The sequence below is a fragment of the Oryzias latipes genome, chromosome 3, assembly GCF_002234675.1.
Source record: "Oryzias latipes chromosome 3, ASM223467v1".
In the NCBI taxonomy this organism is placed as follows: domain Eukaryota; kingdom Metazoa; phylum Chordata; class Actinopteri; order Beloniformes; family Adrianichthyidae; genus Oryzias; species Oryzias latipes.
Window position 1 is genome coordinate 19,187,835 of NC_019861.2, and position 21,803 is coordinate 19,209,637.

A 21,803-nucleotide genomic window follows, 5' to 3' on the forward strand; every position below is an offset into this window, starting at 1 on the left:
GTATTATTGTTTAAAAAATGAAATAAGAGAAAAAAAGAAAGTGTTAATTAATTTTTGCTTAATGTTTGTTTTGTTTGGCTTCAAAGTGTACACCAGCAAGTCTTCGGTTTCCATGTGCAGTATTGACGTGAGGTAAACGTAAGGTGAATAATTCTACATTGCTGTGAGTGTGTGTGTGGAGGCCCTCTTCTCAGTAAAAAAGAAAAAAATACACTAGATAAAGTAAAAAAGATCAAAATAAAGCAAGAAAAAAAATAGATTGACACACATGGGTACATCCTGGCACCATAGTAATGTGTATACTGTAAATTGTTAAAGCATCTTCACAGGATCACATTTCCTGTATGTCTCGGTTCACTGTATTGATGCTGCGGTGAACTGACTAACTGCTTGTTTTAGCTCATTTACCTCAAGAACTCCCTCCTTTTCTGTAAAAGAGAAACTATGTTGCAGAGAACTTCTCACTTCACTCCATCTTTTGTACTGCTGTTGACACTTACAAATTAAAGAGACATTTTGTTTTAAGACTTCATTGTCAAGGATGGTATCCTTTATTGAATGTGGCTTCAGAAAGCGGGATGCTTGAGATTTATTATTTACATTAAGCAGTGTGGTTGACTTATTTGCTAGCTCACACTGTATTGCACAATAAAGACAGTCAGTAAAATTGTGTTTTTCTCCAAATTACAAAAGAAACCTTTGCATAAAGTCTTACAGATTCACAGGATTCTTAAAAAAATGTTGAGTTTTCAGTAAAAGATCTACCAGTATGCTCTGCTAATTTAATATTTTAAGACAGGCATTTAATTCATAAACCTATATTCTACAAAACCGTATAGTAACCTATACAGAGAGTGTCTAAACTAAGCATGGGAACAAGAGTTAAAAAAGTATCTGAATAGTTTCAGACTACTAGTCTCTGGTCTTATAGTTATTCCTATTTTTATTTACTGAAAAGCTAACTCTGGATTATTCTTTACATTTAAACAGATATAAAAAAAAATATGATTATGTACAGGGATGCAAAAACGTAACTTAAACAAGTCAGTAAAGACATTCACTGTAATTAGAAAATGAAGATACACATAATCATATATTTATTTCAATAAACTCTTGTGACTCCTTAACTTCACACTGAGTTTGTCTCTCTATGTGTTAGAAATTTTAGGTTAGAAAAAAGCAACAGCATTTTCAATTCCTTTGAGTCTTAGGATCTTGCCCGTCATGTTGTTGGAATTGGTAACATGTTGAACACATATAGTACATTCTAATGAGACAACAGCACAATCACTCCAAGCCTAACAAACTCCTCATCTTAAAGAACGTTGGACAAACTTCACAAACTTCATGTCAATCATGACCTTTGGAAGAAAAGTGCCTTCATTTGACTTTGAAGTAAATACCTCTCCAATCTTCTAATTATTTCTAGTGTCTGTTTCACTTGTACTGAGATACCAATCATTGTAAATTTGCATATTTAAGTCTTTAAATAGCGTTAAGGTTTTAGCACGTGTTGATGAAATATTCTCTCATTATGATCAATCTCAAAGCTTTTTGAATGTTTCTCAATTTAGTTTCTATGAATCTGAAGTTGCAAGATTTCTTTGGAAGAAGGTAGTGGTAAGAAACTTAATATGACGTGCAGCAGACTTTGTTCTGTTGGGCAAAGGCAGGGTACATGCAGAACTGATCACCAGTTTATTGCAGTGCCCCACAACCACACATGCTCGCACCTAGGGACAATTTAGAGTTACAAATTAATCTATGAAGCATGTTTTTGGACTGCGCTATAAGGAAGGAAAAAAAAAAACTTTTTGCAGTGAGGCAATCGTTAACCACCATTCTACCATGCAGCCCACAAACATTCATTTTCAAAAGACACTAACATGGTCAACTAGCAAGAGCTTTTAGAGGAGAAAGAATCAGGCCATTTTGTGATCATTTCTGAATGTGCTGAATACCTTTTGGGTTCCAGAGTTACTGGAGCCTGTACTAGCTACTGTTGGGTGACAGCAGATACACTCTGGACAGGTCGCCAGACTCTCCGAGTGCCACACACATAACCACATCCTCATATAGGGATAATTTGGATTCTTCAAGTGACCCACAAAGCATGTTGGGATTTGGACTGTGGGGGGAAGCTGGAGTGCCCAGACAAAACCCAGACATACACGGGAGAACATGCCACTCCACACAGAAAAAGACCCAGCTGAAATTTGAACCTGGGCCTTCTCACTGTGAGGCAAGAGCACCAACCACTACACCACCATGCAGCCTGTGCCATTTTTAAAATAACTCCTTGTTTACCTGGCTGAGTACCAGAAGTTATATTTAGTACTTATTATATTAAATCTAACCACTGCATCAAAAAAGATTTGGCAAGCAGAATATTATGTATGTTTGTTTATTTGTTACAAAGTTGTAACATGGTAAATGTGAACTGATGTCTTTCCAATGACAAGCCCCCTGGTAAATATTTGCTAAACAGACCTGGATTCAACCATCACAAGTGAGATGGGCATGGCTTTTGATACTTTTTCTCCAGCTGGATACAGGTGGTTCCAGTTCAATTACATAAAATCCTTAGGTACACAAAAAATTAAATGTTCATGTGTTAATCAATCGGTAACACCAATGCAGCATTCACAAACTAAACAAGATTGAACAAAAAAAGTTAGTTAATTCCATTGATCCTGCCATATTTGTGCTCACAATTCATGAGTGGAAAGTACGGTAAGTACTTTTTAAATTTTATTACTCTGTACAGGATCCTGGATAAAAACTGTAGCCTATTAATACTTTTGGACCATTTTAACGACATCATATTGAAAACGCATCATCACAAAAATACAAACATTGTATTTACCTAATTTAAAAAATGGTTTTGTTTTGCAAAAAAATAGGTTCTTCTTTAATTGCTAAAAGGACTTGGTCACAAAAAACAGTGAACCTGAACAAGGAAAACCAGTTTGATTTATCCCAATACCCTCAAAGAGCGTGGCATAATCATGCATTTTAGTGTTTATTGTGACAACATTGATGACAGCTGATAAAATCATGTATTTACTATATCTAATCAATCATCAAGATATGCAAGTATCAGGTAAGCAGCAGATGGATGCATATAACACACCTGGAACCTCAATAGAAAAGATCCAATGCAAAAACAACATTCTTTGGCCAGTTTTAATAGATTTTTGTTAAAAACTTAAAATGGAATTCAACAGTGTTCTTTGTGTTTTAGAGGTACTCTTTGTGGCTCCTTGACCTCAAAGTACTTATCATGAGGAGTCAGTGTGAGCTTATAGAGACAGGTGTGCGTGCCAGAGGTCGTCTGATAAGGGTGAACCCAGACCATGCTCATCATTCCTTTCTGGATCTCTGCCATCCAACATTCATGATCATCATGAGTGTTATGCCTTAAAATCCACCTTGAGACAAAGAATAAAATCTTTCCTATTTTTAATGAGCACAAACATTCCCCCTTATTTACACTGGCATTTTCCCACTTTCATACAAAAGAGAGGACATATTTAATAGGCAGTATGTGACAATGGAACACGTTTTCTCTGTGTTATTTACTTTGGAAAATGTCTAAAAACAAATTCCACCTCCAACGCTGTGCCTTCAAGAGAATGCAGAGGAATTACAGTTTAATATCTGTAATAGATGGCTATATTACCGCTCTCCAGCTGTAGATGGAAGCCTAGACATTTACCTTTCCTTAATAAATCATATAAAGTAAAATAACAGTAGTTTTTAAGCACACATGACAACTAAAGGCACGTGTAGTGTTTGTCTTTGTGCAAATTTTTCTCTCTGCTGAGTTGATTACATTGTCTCACATTCTTTTAAATCTTGATTCAACGTTTTTTTAAGCGGTTGAGTAATAAGTGAGGGCCCAGTGAGCTACAGTTTGTAATACTGCTGTTTGTAAATGGCCTCTTCGGATGAGCTGTCACTGTTGTGCAAAGATATGTACACGCGAACGGCACAGAATAATTAATACAGCAATGCTGTCATGTAGCAGAGGGCTGCTATTTCACTCCTCCAATGACTAAACACCGGAGGGAAGGAGAGCAGTTACAGAAGCTCGAAACAATATTTTACCCATTTGGGTCTGCTCAGTGCTACAGTTGTTGCACCCAGTGAATCTGTCAGACAGCCCCATTTCCCCAAGAACAGCTGCTATTTATCTGATTTTCTCATTAGAGTTGACTCATGACTTCATTGTGCAGGGCTTGGCAGAGGTGCTGCATGCCTAGGTAAATCTCTATGAAATTGCTTTGACGCCCCCCCTCCCCCTGATCTTAGGGTGTATCTAACTGTGTCAGTGCTATCCTTTTGTCTGAAATTTTGCCAAACATGAACACCGTAAGTTGTCAACATTTTTTTTTGTCCAAATATTTCGTTTTGCTTACAATTTTCAGTTCTAACTTGATTTTTTTCTTGCTTGTTTCTGTCAGTTTAAAACAGAGGTAAATGAAAACACGATGGGAGTGATCTCAAGAGTCATCCAACATGTACACCAGAACTGTATGTAGGAACACACCACGCCCTTTGCAATGTTTTAATCCTTGGAGGTGAAGGACTTGGGAAATCTTGCTAATTTCACAGATGGTTTAAAATAGATTAGTGTAGAGGAGCAGCCCGACTAGAAGAGCTGACCCACCAGGCTCCCTGTGCAGCTGCCAAAACCCTGCGTCTGAGGCTCTGAAGTGCCTTCCAAAAGTCCTGCAAGGTTAAACTCAAACTTACGTATCTTAAAACACCAACCTCGTTTACCACTTAACTTCATCTTAGACTGTCTTTTTGATGTATTTTGTTAAATATCTGCAGATTTAAATAATTCATTATTCATGCATCACAAGATACAATAGAGCATCCATTAAAACAAAAATACAAATTAAATTTTGTTAGTTCTTTTTTTGACATTTTTCACTTGTTTTCACTTCCTGTTGTTTAATAAAGAACCAGCGTGGACTGTTAATTCGTCCATTGTAACCAGCCCTTTTTGTGTGTGTGTATTTTCTCTTTGTGCACTTCATGAAAAGACAATGGCAACTGCTTTTCGGAACTGGAATAAAGGAGCGCTTCAGACTCTGTGTGGTACTTTGGACAGTCCAAGTCTGATGCTGGAGTTGGTCTGTGTCCGAGCAGGCCTGACACAACTCTGGCCTTCCTGAAAAGGCCCAGCTTGGAGTAAATGTTCCAGAAAAACAATTGAGGGGGGTGAAAAAGTCGACATGGCTTTGTTGACTTGTCATTCTTTAGTGCTTGGCTGGGAGGAAAGCCGAGGAGCCATCTGAATGTTATTTGTGCTTTCTGACCCATGTTCACTCTGCTTTCACATAGCTCTTGTGGGGGGGGGGCTGAAACAATGGGGAGGCCGTCTCAAAAGGACAAGCTTTAACATCAGCCAAGCTATCTTGGAGCTGCCTCACTGACGCTTTTTGTCTCCAAAAGGCTGACATCACGTTCCAGTTATTTTTTTGTTTTGAACTCTGCTGAAACAAACTGTACACTGATAACTGTTTACATAAAAAAATAATTTCAGATGACATTTTGAAACCATCATGATTGTATTAATGATTACCCAGGCCATATCTTAAAATTCTTTATCAATAAGCTTTGAAAATGGATACATTTAAAAAGTATTAAATAAAATCACAGTCGTATGAAAATTGATTATTTTGTATACAGGGTGAGCCAGATTCCTCACAACCAAGGAGAGATGAGACGGAAAATATATTTCTGTTTATGCAAATCTTTCAGATTTTCTGCTCACAGTTGTTAGGGACACTGAGCTGCTAAATGAACTTTTGAAAATCCACATGGGACAATATTTCATAAAAAGTAATTTTGGATACAGTTTCACATCATTGCATCTCCTCAGTGCATTTGTCTCCCAAATCATTTGACCGTATTTCTGTGGGGAAGAATAAATGTGCAATGTTTGTGTGTGTGTGCGTGTGTTAGTGTGTGTGTTTTTGAAGGATTTCTGCTCCCTCTGCTTTTTGAAGAATTTAGCAAAATAAAGGCATTCTTTCTTTGAACATGTGTTCTTCTTTCAAAAACTATTGCTGCGCTCCCTCATGCATATGTGAATTACACACCTTTATGAATATGTAAATGTTGCCAGAATGCTTCATTAATTAGTAATTCATACATTTTTCACAAGCCCCATACTTTGCCGGTGCAGACTGATGATTTATCCGTCAGAAGTAAAAAAAAAAAAAAAAGATTCATCACCACATTTTCTGAGATTCTGAGCTACATCTGTAATTCTTGTAATCCAATGAATATGATTTGCACAGAAATTTGTGTTCATTTGAGTGCAGCTGTCTGATACTATTACTCTTATTAGCATATGGGTGTACTTTTTTTTTATATTAAAAATTATATTTAATATTGCATATTACTGATTTCTTCTAACATTCTGGTTGCAAATGTTTTTTCAAGTCAAAACAGACAAAATAAAGACGTTTTGGAGAAGGTAAATGAACTCAAACTCTTTTATTCCTAAAGTTTTATTTCCATGAAACATGTAGCTTTACTAAACAGTGTGACAGGGGTGGTTGTGGATTCCAAATTGCATTAGAACCAGAGTGTCAGAACTAAAACTTTATATGTAAACATTTAATAATGACAAAATACAACTGCAAAATCACAGAAACAGAGTAAAAGGGATGCAACAGATGACCGCGACTCTTTGTAGACTCGGAGTTTACCCAAAAGAGGAACAGCTGTGGATAATGTATGAAACCAGGTGAGACTGACTAATGATAATACGAAACCTGTAAAAAGAATAAAATAAAACAGAAACAATGTTCTAATAGCCACAAACCTCACCAAATGTCTACATATTTGACCAGCTACTGTCTTGAAATCATTACCAACTTAAGGACATTTGATCCCCAAGTGAACTTGACTTCAAATGCAAAACACCAGCGAGTGCTAGCCAGCATCCAGGACTGCATCATAAATTTAACATGAATGCATGTTTGCAAAAGCACATGGGAATCATCTTTTTTTCCTTATAGGTAAAGATGTCAGCTACCTTAATACACATGCAGCCACTTTGTTCCAGGCTCCCCTGTGGTGCACAAATACATTTATGTAAATTTACAAAGGACCCTTTGTTGTTAACATGAGTGCCCTTTGAGAAACATGTATCATGGGACTTCTGAGCCCTAAATATGTAATGAAATAAACAAATGTTATTGTAATGGTGTACATTGTTTTAAATTTGTAATGGTGTGCATTGTTTTAAAATGATGAAACAATAAATCAGTCAACCAGACTGTCAATGCAACAATGCCTATAACAAATGAGTTAACAGGTATTTGTCAAGAAATGGAACTAAATAAAACTTGCAGAAAATGGAGGGAAAAAAATGTCAATGTGACAGCCAAAACCAAGGGACCCAAAATACAGGAAGAATCCATTTCTACAATGGTTTTTATCACAAAGGCTTACACTACACAAGAAACCAACAGAACAAAATTTGATCAAGTATCAAAAGTTATAATATGTGCAAAATTATGTTACATTAGGACAAATCATGTGTCAATTTTTCAATTTTTGTGAAAAAGTGAAATATTATAATTAGAAATCAATTGATTTAACCATTTTCAATAATTGATTAATCATTTATTTTGTTATTTTTTATTTTTTTTATAATAAGATAATGCTGTGATGTAAAATTAAAAAAAGGGTCCATAATCTGTCGAATGCCCAAGGTAGGTATTCCTTCTTCTGCTGATTAACAGCCGTTCTTCTGGTTTAAACAGTTTATAGTTCTCTTCGATGTTATGTCTGCAGACATTACATATAGGTCCATATCCTTCTTCAGCTGATATCAGCGGCGCTGAAAGTTGAGGTCAAGTTGTCTGCAGGTCAGAAATTTGCTTTAAAAAATCCAGGTCACTTCAGACTTTTGGAGAAAGCCATGAATCCAGGCGCCATATTTCTTGAAATTATTCGGCTCTTTGATTTATTACTGCATGTTGGTTCCTTCATGGTGTGCACAACCAGAACTTTGGACCGGTCCGGTGGACCGAGTGGGTTGCCGTAAATCCTGCAGCCTTTAACCCAAGTGTTCTCAATCTGCTTACGCTTCCTGAGAAGCCTGGCATGTTTGACGATTTCAGCATTCCTTCTGGTCAGATGGTCGTTCAAATAAGCAGCAGATCCCTCCAGATTCATCCTTTGGTTCTTCAGAGCTAGTTTGTGTTTTTGATTCACAAATCTGAACATTCACCTTGAGAGTAGCACCATTTTCTAAAGGATTAACAATACAGCTCATATCTGGGGTCTAAGGTTTTAATTAAATTAATAAACCCTGTCTTCTCTACGGTATATATGGGTGCCATGTCTTTGGCTATATGCAAAGCGATCGCTTCAGTGATTGTTGTCCACCGTGCCACTTTCTTAGGGATGGGTACCGAGCCCCGGTAATGAATGAGCCCCGGGGCAACATTCTTCAAGACCGCAGTATCCGTAAGATCTGACCGCAACAGATCTGCTATCGGTCCTGAAGAAGTCACATTTTTTGTGTCCCACAAGATATAAACTAGAGCTGTGACGGTGTGGGATTTTTGACCACCGCGGTGATGAAGCAGCAGGAGTCGCGGTCAACCGCCCTGCCGCCGAACGCAAAATCCCCTGGCGGCCGCGTCGCAAGTCAATACAATTTATAATTACAACGCAGTATTCTTTATTGACAAATGACAATTACAACTAACTACTAACTAAGTAATGAACTAACTATATAGGTGTTATAGAATGAGTATGTTTATGTGTGTCAGCCCGCTGTGTGTGTGTAGGAGGAAGGAGCGCGTGCTGCGCGAGAGTGAGTGAGAGCGTGAACAAGCGTTGAGGACGCCATTCATGTTTGGAGTTAAGGACTGAAGGAGAACAGTAATAAAAGGTTTCCCCCAGGTGCTGGAATTGGTTTGTGGTGCTTATTCATGTCTTGGGAACAAACTTCCCACTCTCACCGGTAACCATGTTGTCTCTTGCTGTTTCGTGTGTGCTGTGATGTTTTTGTTTGTTGCTTACCATACTGCCGAGTGAAACTAACACTATGGAAGCTCTGGGGAGCCAAAAATGCACCAATACACAAAAACTCGATTTAGTTATTTTTTAAATCGCCCGTAAAAAAAAACTAGAATTAATTAATTCAATCGATTTTTCGCCAAGGCCTACATGGACATGAAACAACTAACATCCACACACGCATACTTGTGCGTTCAGACTAACAAATGTGAAACATTTCATTCAGTCACGCAAACTATTTGTGCAAAGGTGAGATAGCACCTGTGCTCAGGGGAGTGTTTATGTTCTTCTAAGGTGCATGATGGAATGGAATGTAAAAGAAGGAAGGAGAGTGCCCTGTCATCCCTACACCACATCCCCACATCCCGCTGCAGCGGCAGCCAGGACCCCCTTAACACCCGCACGGTAGCAGATGGAGAAAAACACATCCGCCACCCAGGCCAGGTCCAGCAGGACCGCCACAGGGGCGCCCAATGACAGAGAGCAGGGAAGCTTAGGGGGATAGAGAGTGTAAGCTCCAACCAAAACAGAAGAGCAGCCCCCCCGCCGCCCACCACCACCCGGGAGTTCTGAGCATCCCCCCACCCCAACCCCAGGCACTACCCAGGCCCCCCCAAGGGAGACCCGCCCCACGCTCCAGGCAGCCACCCACTCAGCCCACGGTTAGTCCAGGAGAAAAAAAGGCAGGGGCTGGCCACCCCTGCCCCAGAGGAGGCAGGAAAAGGCCCCATCAAACATTTTTAAGACCCATCAACCAAACTTGCACCTACACAAAACACGCTCCCGCCAGACCACTACGCCCGACACTCAAATCCCACTGCAGGGCCTCTGATCGTGTCCGTACATTGGCCTAACATAAAACTGGTTGCCCCTGCATTATCCCGTTCGGTGTGAACATAGCTTAAGGAAGTAAAGACAGTCCAGTCAAAGTGATACCATGGATTTAAGACAGAAAAACTAAACTTTGTCAAGCCTAAATAAACCTGGTTGTTATTAACAGAGTACCACATTTTTGCAGCAGAGGAACTATATTCCTAGTCAACCATTGAAATTTGCCTCTGACCTAGAGTTCATTAGGCTTTGGGGTTCTTATAATTAATAATCTATAATCATATATGTGGACATTGCATCAATTATTCAATACAACATTTTAATGTAATGCATTCATATTTCTCATTGAACACGCTTGGAAGCAGTTTTTCTTTCCTAATGATTATGTTAGTTATTATTTTGAACAACGCTTCAAAGGACTGGCTGTATGAGGTTAATGTCTCACGAAATAGACCCATGCCAGACGACTGGGTCTCCTGCCTTAATTCCTTCATATTAACCTGAGGACTTGAGTGTTATTCCATACATTGATGAAACGCTGTTCTCCATTTCTAAACATCTCATTCACACTCCAGCTGAAGAGATTGACATGGTAATAAACTGATGTTAATTAGACACACTTTGAAATTCTTCATCCTGCTCCTCTTCGTGCCCTAGTGGAGCTGGTGGCTTATTAAATCATTTGCTGCTCTTGGGTGATCTTCTTTTGAATCTTGGCCTGACCCTCTGGGCACAATTTATTTTTATTTCTCCAAAATTTTACCAGCAAATTTTGCATGAGTTCAAGAGAATTATAAATCATTATTACACAGGCAGACACTTCAAACATTTTGTTTAAAAGCTTTCTGCTCAATGGGGCATCAAAGGAGATGTTCACCCTGATGACTGTTGCGCTGGCAAATATCCGTCCATTAGCTCTCTTAAGCTGGATAGATCATGTTTTGTACATGATGTGCAAACTGAATCATATGGAGTGCATGTTTGTGAGCCTCTGTTGTGCTTAGACCTCAAAGATGTTCATAGAAATTGAGGAAAATCATTTTTACGCACTTGATGTAATCTGGGAAGCCTTTCCTGCATGATGTAACTCAAAAATATGGATTAAGACGAAAATCCAAACACTTGCAGCAAAATGATTGTGTCAGTTCACACACACCTTGTGCACATAGATGTACAAAATTTGATTTGATGGCAGTCTTAACTATTTCTTAGTCTGCAATAACTATTAAAATCTCTGTTTATCAGATATAAATCAATTTACAGACTACAGTAAAATTACTGAAAGAACTACACATTCAACTACATCTGTCCTGTAAACCCTGTCCAACATCTCAGCTAAAATGTTAGTTTAGATCCTTTTAAAAATGTACGTAAGGAATAAGAATGTTTGATGATCAGTCCAGGATTATTAGATTATTAATGATTAGAATGGGATTTTTTAAAAACATTTGTTAAACATCACTAAAGTTGAGATGACTGTAAACTCTGCCACACCTATTATTGCCCCCTCCTCTCTCTCTCACTGTACATCCCAATTTAAGCATTTTTTTTCCATTGAGATTGGATTTTCAGTTCTTTCAATTATGTTTTCCTAATTAAAACTCACACATTTGAGGTAATATATATATATATATATATATATATATATATATATATATATATATATATATATATATATATAACATTTTCCCATTAGGGCAGAACATTGTTGTAATGGTCAGCACTTTCGCTTTTCAACAAGAAGGGTCTGATTTGAATTCCAGCTGGGTCTTTTCTATGTGGATTTTGCATTTTCTCTCAATGCATGTCTGGGTATTCTTTTGGCACTCCATCTTCCCCCCACAGTCCAAAAACATCCTCTATAGAGGAATTATTGGTGATGCTAAATTGCCCCTTTGGTGCAAATATGTGTGGTTGTCTGTCTCTGTGTGGCCCTGTGATGGACGGTCAACCTGTTCAGGATATGCTTTGCCTTCACCAAACAGTACCTGGGTAGGCTCGAGCAGCCCCTTTAACTGGATAAACCAGGTATAGAAAATGGAGAGATGGGTGGATTTTCACGGTACATTAGTGTTTATTTGTAGTGCGCCCACTCTTGCATTTTTGCAAAGTTAACCTGATTTAAATAGGTTTCTTATTAGTTACATTTAAACCACCTTTTTCAAGTCTCAGTTGCTGTGGGTTTGGCTGGGTCTAGCACCTGGAGTTGTGCTGTGCGGTTAGAGCCTATCCAACAGAAACAATCCTGCAACCAAAACCCTCATACACACTAGCCAGGAATTGGGCAGTTGCCATCAACTCATTTTTTCTTATTATAGGCTTTTGTTCTGCCAATGAATTTGTGTCAATTCTGTATTCTACTTCCTTCCCACTAAAATGCCAACGCTATTTACGGTTTGTCTGTTGTCTTTGATAAATAGTTTGAATTTTCTCCTTGTTGGTCCAGTGGTTTAATCAGTCAACATGTTTCCCCTGTTAGTTCAGTTCAGGTCAGTTTGTTTATATTTCTATTAGCTCTCTTCATAATTATGCAGAGATACTTTATTTGGTTTAGTCTGAATATATTGAATGTGTTCAGTTTATAAAAGAGAAATTCTGTCCTGAAATATATTTTAAATCAGGCAGTTTTTTTTGTGGTTAACCATGTAAGAAGTTCAAGCAAACATGTGCCACCTACAGTATAAAATTATCAAGCTTCAGAAGCTTCCGAAGCATCTGACTCACTGGAAGAGTTACAAACAACGCCAATTGTAAAAGCAAAATATGTTCATCACGAGAAGCACTCAGCGGCAATCTTTGTGTTCATTTGCTGGACAGGACAAAAAAAACTGTGCAAATACTTTTTTACAAATCCTTTTTTTTTCTTTCTTGAAAATGCTCACTTTTTAAAAAATGAGGCGTTCTTTATTATATTTATGGTATGTGAACAAGTTCCAGCCATCATGTCACTGGCTTTAAAAAATGATCAAACATAGCCTTTTTATTACTTGAATAAAAGAGATTAATATTAGAGATGAATATTAAGGTAATTATTATGTTAAACATGCACAATGATAATGTTTCATAAAGAAAATTTTCAGATGATCACAGGTTCATGTTGTGACAAAAAGTAGAAAAGCATAAGACTTGAAAAGGCGTATGGAAAGTGTAGAAATTTGAGTCAATTTTTAACAGTTAATAATCTGTTATTTGATGTTTTTTTGTCTGGGTAGTTTATTCCACAAACAAAGAAGCATCTCAGATTTTTATTTATATCCAATTAGATAGTTTATTCAGCATTCATTAAAGTTTTTGCAAAATTCAGTCGTTGAGTGTAATGCTATTGTCATCACAGCCCACGGTATGACCAGCAGGAAAGAAAGTAGTTGTAAAATCAATTATAGTGGCTTGTGACTTTGTTAGCCAGTCCCTGCTGAGCGACAGAATAAAGCCAGCAATCTCAATTACCCTTCACCCAGAGGTGGTGAAGCCTTTTGATTTAGGCTGCCTTTTAAACATCCACTGTAATTCTTATGTCTCATTACGAACCACTGCCTCAGGACTGACCAGCAATGAATGCTGTGAAAGATCACAGAAAGATCAGACTTGATGTCCTATGTGCAATCAAAATTAATTCAAGTGTGTCTGTGTGGAAAAACGCAATACTTTCAACATCAAAATGTAATTAATGTTTGTGTAAAATAAATGTCTTACTCATTCAAGCCATTACATTTAACTGTTGATTCATTGAATAAAAGAAGAAAACATCATTTTTAGCGTGTAATATTCTATGTATGTGTTGTATTGGCAAAAGTAATGAGAGGAAAGGAAGAAGGAGAATATGGAAGCAGGACTAATTGCTTAGAGCTTTTGAAAAAACCTTTATAATGAGTATAGGAGTGAAGGTTAACATTAGTATAAGTTGTGGATATTCTTGAATAATGTGTAGAAGACAAAGATAGAATTGCAGTGATTTATAAACCTATAACCTATGTTTTATAGGACATTGACTGCAATTCAAATGAAAAGTATGTTTCTCTTCTGCAGTACTGTGTGTGGAAAATTGATTCTATGGAAGAAAAAAATATGATTTAGTTATTTAAAAGTTACCCCGTATTGGGGGAAAAATTGAGTGAATGGCTGTAGTCTTTTATGATGTTAATTCCAGGGATGGTGGTGGTGCTTCAACTGTGTAGGCTCTTAGAAATTTGGCACGTTGTTGAAAACTGTTAGTGTCTGAAATCACAGTTGATAAATCACATTTTGCCATCTGTTTCATGCAACCAAGTTCTGAGGGTTTTCCTCTGATCCATTAGAGAGGAATGACATTTGACTGAGGAATGACTCTTGTGGATATGACGGCAAATGGATTTGGATCACTTTGTCATTTGAAGTTCTAACTTTTTTCTCTCTTGTTTAAGATGCTGGCAATTAATACTTTGATTATTGAAAACTTATTACAACATTGTTACAATTGGATGGACAAATCTTTAATCACAAGACTAGTTTTGATAAACAAGCTAAAGAAAATCAAAGAGATGTTAACAATGGAGAAGCTGCTAGTTTGTAGTAAACAGCAGTTTTACAGACATGTTATAAAAACAAAAAACTTAATGGTACTTAACAATAACACTGTTTTCAGAACATAATTTCTAATATTTTCTATTACACTGCTAAATTTCAAGTAAAAGTTTTTGTTTTTTTTTATCATTAACCCAGCTAATGTTGTTTATTGGTGAAACAATCGACTTGGGCATTTGTTTTCTTGTAACTGATTAGAGGTCGATAGAAGGTCAGATCCATGGAGGCCCAGAAAAAATATTTCATAACTTAGGATCCAACATGGCAAACGTGGTGTCTTTCCCAGCTTTTCTTACATCAGCAGTCCCCGCTACGTCCTACATTATGTATGTCAGATGAAAAAGTCAATAGGTGGATATTGTGTATGAACAAAACTGACATCACAATTTTAAATGGTGGATCAGGTGGTTAAAGATTGGTCCCATCATACTATTTTGCTAGGCCACAGATGTCAAACTCCATGCCTGGCGGGCCAGTGACCTGTGTCTTCCAACTTATCTGGTATTGTAGCTTCTCATTGACAAAACACACCCAAGTTTAGCCAGATATCTGAAAAACAACTATGTTGTTTATTTTGATAGAGCCCCTTTTGATTTTCACAGAAAATTAAAATTTAGTTCATTCATTCATCTTCTAAAGCCATTTTCTCCCTTTCGGGGTCATGGGGCTGCCGGAGCCTATCACGGCCACTTGCGGGCAAAGGCAGGAGAAGGCAGGAGACATCCCTGGACAGGTCTCCAGTCTGTCACAGGGCCACAAATCACACAACCATGCACACTCACATTCACCTACACAGCGCTTAATGCACAAATGGGAAATAACTTGCAGATGCTACTGATTGATTTGACAGTTTGACTCAAACTTATTTTTTTAAATACTGTAGATAAAATTTCATCCACCTTAGTTGTTAGTAGAACTCTGGAAATGCAAAGAGAATTTGAGACATTGTGTGTGGCAGTAGTGTAATGACAAGTGTTTGTAGATTAACACCATATAGTCTGTAAATTAGCCTTTTCAGTTTACATCAAGGTGTCAGTCACAGAAAACCAAAGTGAAGCCAAATTCCAGGCAGCAGTGGACATAAAGCAGCAATGGACCAGTTAACAAAATCAAAGTCAGTCCTGGAAGATTTGCTCCGGCGCGGAGCTGAGTAGCACAGACAGAAAACTGTGAGACCTGGAGAAAGAGAGGCGCTCACTGAGGAAATCTATTACAACTAGAATAGCCAAGTAGCATAAACGGAGCTGTCTGGTTAAATTGGCTGCTTGATAAAGCAGTTCTTTGGCTCGAGAGCCACTAACAGTCGCTACAAGTGGCACAAAAACGAGAGAAGGTTGAGTCACCATCCAAAGTCTGAAAGAAAAAGTTCAGCCCAAGATTTAGTTCATACTTTACTCATTTTCCACTTTGACATACCAAATATGCATTCTTAAAACACATTAAACATAGCTTTTATGAACCAGTGGATTCACAAGAGGTCAGTTGTTGATAATTTTGTACCATTTATCAAAGCAGTCAAGTCATTTATTTTCTCTAACATCGATGTTTTGCTCGATCTGAGTGAACTTTAGTCTCTGGCCGACCTTAGAATTCACAAAAATACATGAATTTTACTACTTTAAAAATAACAAGAGTCTGCAGTGCTGCAACATTATAGTATCTGGAGTAATCAGTTTCATGTAATTACAGCTGTGCATGGATAAAGTCCAGTTTAAGATTTAAGAAATCTGATAAACAGCCTTTGATTGTACTTTGAAGTAACATCAATAATTTGGCTAAATGGTCTATTTTAGTGGGCATTATACTGTGACCCCTGGCCACCAGGCCTTAAACCAGCACCAGTTAATGGGTCAATTGGTAGTAAGCCACACACACAGAAAGACATAACCTTTTTTATTTCGGTTTAAGTTAAATTTCTAGCTTGACAGACAATATTAAGATTCCTTTAATTGCGACAAATGAGCTTCCTCCGTAGGGTAGGAATCCCTTAGGATAGGAATCCCTCGCTGGGCGATCCCTTAGAGATGGGGTGAGAAGCTCGGTCCCCCGAGAGCTTGGAGTAGAACCGCTTCTCCTCCACATCAAAAGGAGCCCGTTGAGGTGGCTCGGGCATCTAGTCCGGATGCCTCCTGGACGCCTCCCTGGGGAGGTGTTCCGGAAATGTCACACTGGGCAGAGGCCCCTGGAAAGACCAAGGACACACTGGAGAGACTACGTCTCTCGGGTAGCCTGGGAACGCCTTGGGGTCCCCCCGGAGGAGCTGGAGGAAGTGGCCGGCACGAGGGAAAGTCTGGGCATCTTTGCCTGGACTGCTGCCCCCCGCTACCCAGTCCCGGATAAGATGGATAGAATGATAAATGGATGGACGGACGGACGGATGGATGGATAATTGCGACAGTTATTCCAACATCACAAGCCTGTGTAATATGGAGCCATCAGCGCTCTACTGATACAAGGAAGCTGCTAATAAAGGTGGATATGCCATAAATTCACATAAATTGTATTTAGAAAATACCAGTTTTTATGACAATCATATTTATTTAGGCCTCTCTGTCCCCCACACTTTAACAGGTTGGTCTGTAGATTTCTGTGTAGCCATTAATTCAGATTGATTCAATGGGAGCAGAAGGTAAATGAAAAAAACAACAACAGTCAACTGGACTTGGTTTATCTTTATTGTGGAAGATAAAATGAGAAAACTTCTTGGAGGGGCTTAGTACTTGTGCCTAATGTGTTGAACCGTCCATTCTCCACCATGTTAATAAAGTTGTAGGCATCCTCACCAGAGGCAAAATGCCTTGTTGTTGAAAGTTTAGAAATCAAATTATTTTGCAGTGTGTTCGTTTTCAATCCCACTGTCAATAATCTTCTCAGGAGGTATTTTATAAGAAACTGTCCAAACTTTCTGATCCATGTGAATCTTGGCAAGAAAATAAAACTGTTCATTAAAAACAGAAATTCCACAATGACAATTTTGTTATTGTCTATCATTTTCAATCAAATATTAACCTCTAATGGTAACTGAGCTAGATAAAGTGCCTAAACTGAAGTTCCAATAAAACGTAATCTCTCCAATTTCAGAAATTAAAAAATGGGAACAGCTTCAAGTTTTTTTTTATTTTTTTTATTTTGTTAATACTATTCAAGTTTAATATTCCTACTCAAACGTATATGTACAGTAATTTTACGTACACATAGGGCATGCGATGCAAGGTGTTTGCAGTGCAAAATGTTGAAGCAGTGAAAATATATGTATCTTGCTTCAGATTTTTCTTTCACAGCTCTCGAAACATGCGTTTACGCAGACTTTTATTGGAAGCGTACATTGCTGTGGCTGGTGTGAACTTTGCATAACAGTGGTTTGATAGCTAATTGTCTTGCTAAAACTGCTGTGGTTTTAAGAGGGAGGACTATCCTTTCAAAAATAACTCATGATATCCTCCAGAAAAGGATTCAGATCCCTCAATCCACTCTTGTATCAGAGTTAGGTGTCACCCAGTGTCTGAGCAAAGTAACCACTGATCTTTTAGTCCAATACACGTTGAACCTTTTCTATTTAAAAGCCTTCCTCCTGAACAGATGAGAGATAGTGTATTTTTTTCTAATGTAGGCATTCAAAACTGACAAGACGTGTCTTTGATCCAGATCGTTAGTATAGCTTACTTCCCCTAAGTGAAGATAGTTATGACATATTCTCTGTTTTAGCATGCATTATAGCTGAACCAGCATCATCCTCTCAAAAGCAAAGGTTTGCATGTTTAAATGCTCAAGGATAAATGTTGAGAAAAAAAATCACTGGAATATGTTTTCTGAAAGAAAGACATAAGAAGCCATAAGATCTGCTGAGCTAGATACCATTACTGACGATAACTTTGCATTGACCTTCGCTCTGTCTCCTGTGTACGATATGCATTGGATTTTTAAAGATTGGTTTTGGCAATTCCTCTTATGGACCAAGGTGAGTGGCATCAGGTATGTTCAACTTGCAGTCTATGACCACTGACCCTTTAATCGTCTGGGCTCACTTAAGCTGCTGGCGGATTCCCCAGTAGATTTGTTTTTAATGTGCTGTGATTTTTTTTTCTCCTGCAGCAAAGCCCCCCTTTTATCTTCTTCCTGCTGTGCGGCTATAGCCCAAATGAAGTTGGGGCAAGTCAAAAATGCCCTGTCAGAACAAGCCAGAAAACAGCTTTATTGAGTCTTGAAAACATTTATATTTGGATATTAATTTAATTGAATGTACAATGTTCAACAATTTGCACATATTTCATTTGAATTGAAAATTTTACATGTATAAGTTAAAAAATACAGGCAATGCTTTAAGTCACCAACCGCAGAAATGTCACAGTAAAATGTGATTTTCTTTTTTTTTTCTGGGTTAGTTTTGACTTATTTAATTGAAGGTCACGAAAAGAATCTCAATGAAAACATGTATTAATTTATTCAAAGGTATTTGAGTCTGTTTCTGATTGTATTTTTCTTTAATTCTTTCTTTTTTAATGGTTGGAGAGCCAGAAAGCATGAGGTTTGGGGGGAAACCTAAAACTTTTTCCGACAACCTGAACATGACAAACCTGAGGACCAAGGGAAAAAAAGTGTGACAACAAATGACATTTCAGAGATAAACTTACAACAAGACTCTTAAATATTGATTTGATTTGATTTGATTTGAAATGGTTTATTTCAAGCAATCAAAATAGAAATAATACACAAAAACAATATAATCATCAGTTATACATTCATACAGTAACTAATCAAACTTAGGATAATTAGACATAATTAATAAATATTGCTTGAAAGGGAGTGGAAGGAAGCGAACTTATATAATCCCACCCCGTTATACTATAACCATTTTATTACATGATTTATCAATATCCGGTTCCTAGGTTTTATCAGACAGAATTAACAATCATAAGGTATCAATAAAGCAGATGCCAAAGATGAATTACTTAAGTACTACGTCAAAAATAACTATTTTAGAAATCAACATGGCAAATGCAGCATCTGAAATATATGCAAATTATGTTACTTTTAAAAGTCATTCATATGCTTTAAAACATAATACTATATCAGTAAAATAGACACAACACTGTTTCAGGAATTTTCATAGCAAAATTTCATCAAGTATCAAAAGTTAAAAACATGTGCAAAGTTATGCTACATTAGGAAAGATTTTTGAATCAATTTATCAATTTTAGGAGCTAGTGAAGTAATATCATCAAAAGTCAATCAATTTAACAATTTTCAAAAGTGATTAATCATTTGTTTTACTCTTTTTATATATATTTTTTTTGTATTTTTATTTTATTTATTTTTTATATAATAAAGTAAAGTAATGCTGTAGGGGAAAAATAAAAAGGGTCCATAAACTGTCGAATTGTCCAAGGTTGGCATTTCTTCTTTTACTGATAACAGCCGATTTTCTGGGTTTAAACAGTTAATAGTTTTCTTCCATGTTATGTCTGCAGACATTAGATTCAGGTCCATATCCTTCTTCAGCTGATATCAGCTGCGGTGAAAGTTGAGGTCAAGTTGTCTGAGGATAGTTAAAGCAGATGAGGCTGTGATTGGGAGGAGGAAGAACTTTGAAACACAAACTACTATGACTGTAAAACTAACAAAAGCGACCTACTGTACTCTATGATTTATAATCTAGTTTTATATACTATGGCTTTATACTAATACTAATTTTATATAAATAATTTATATACAATATTATATATTTAATAATACATTGAACTAAATTTAATAATAATTTGTTTGAAAGAGAGTGGGAAGAAGCAAACCTTTACAATCTCACCTCTATTAAACTTATATTATAATTTACACGTTTTGTTGTATTATTTATACTACTACAGACTAAGCTTTGATTTTCCAAAAGTACAAAACGATCACATTTATTTCCTTTGCAATGCTAGTTGCATTTCATAATCTAACACTCATAATAATAATTTTTGCTCAAAGCTATTTTTTGAGAATAGCAGATGTGTTCTTATAGTGTGGTGGCTGAGATCTGATTTTTATTTCCACTTTTTAATCTTTCTATACAAACTGGTATGGGTGAAAAACAATGAAATGTGTTAAGAAATAATGTGTTATCCAACTGATTAACATGAAATGGAACACCATTATCACTGTGTGTAAGAAACACAGCCCCTATGTTTGTAAAGTATTCAAGATTGTGAGGATTGTGGTTTGCAACAAGAAGTAGTGGATTCTACAATAGCAAATTGAGACACACTTTCCCCAAAGCCAGGACACGACATGACAACAAGACTGGGGTATGGCTAATATTCTGTCTGTTGTATGTTAAGCAGGTAACAAATCACAACAGAGCGTCTATACAACCTTAAATTTTTACTGTTGTTAATTTTACCTCAAGAGTTTTATGTAAAAGTAAAATCTTAGCAGAACTCTGTCATATATTCTCACAAAACAGAAAAGCATTTGCTTGTTTATTACAAGCCCAAGTCACATTTGTTTTGTCCAATTTAAACTACTGATAATAAAGTCAATCTGCTTTTTTTGCGTCAAATTCTATGACCATGCTGAACACAGCAGCAAGCAAAGCACACATATAAGGTCTAGCTTAAAAACAAGTTTGTCCCAGCATAATGATGGCACAGTGTTTTTGTGTCTGTCTCCTTCCTGCTGTCTCATTTTTGCAGTTACAAACACATGTGTTTTGTTCAAACAGATATTCATCTTTTTTGTCTTTATTCTGTAATCCTGTTATTGTCATTACTAATACATCTGCTTTTGTTTATAACTGATGTTCCAATGATACTTCACTTTCATCTATTTCTGTCATGTTATGCATATTTCTGTCTGACAACAGATGTTCAGTGACTTTCTGCTCATCTGCTTATTTTTTTCTAACTCCTGTTTCCACTGTCTTGTCCAATAACAGTGGACAGGACAGTTAATCTCCTTTCTCATAGTTGCCTGTTCATCTTACTAGTCATGTTCCAATATTTTTTGAGTTTGTCTGTCTAAGTCCTGTCCTCTCAGACCCTAACTGGTCTTACTTACTGGTTCTGGTTCTGCTTCTTCCTAATCTTCCATTTAGAGGACATTTTCCCTCCACTGTTGCCTTCTCTTGCTCATAATGGTTATTACACCAAAAGCCTTCAATGTAATTTGTCGGTCACTTATATGTGACATTAGTGTAAAATTAAGATAACCATAATTGACTGGATTGGATTATAGCAGTGAAAATAAATAAAGCTCTGTCTGAAGTGTTCTGCCTTTGTGTAACACTTTGAGGCAACCCTGGTTGTTAACGGGCTCTTCATAAATAAGCTGAACTGAATTGATTATTGGATAACGTTGTTCATCTTCACTACTCAGGC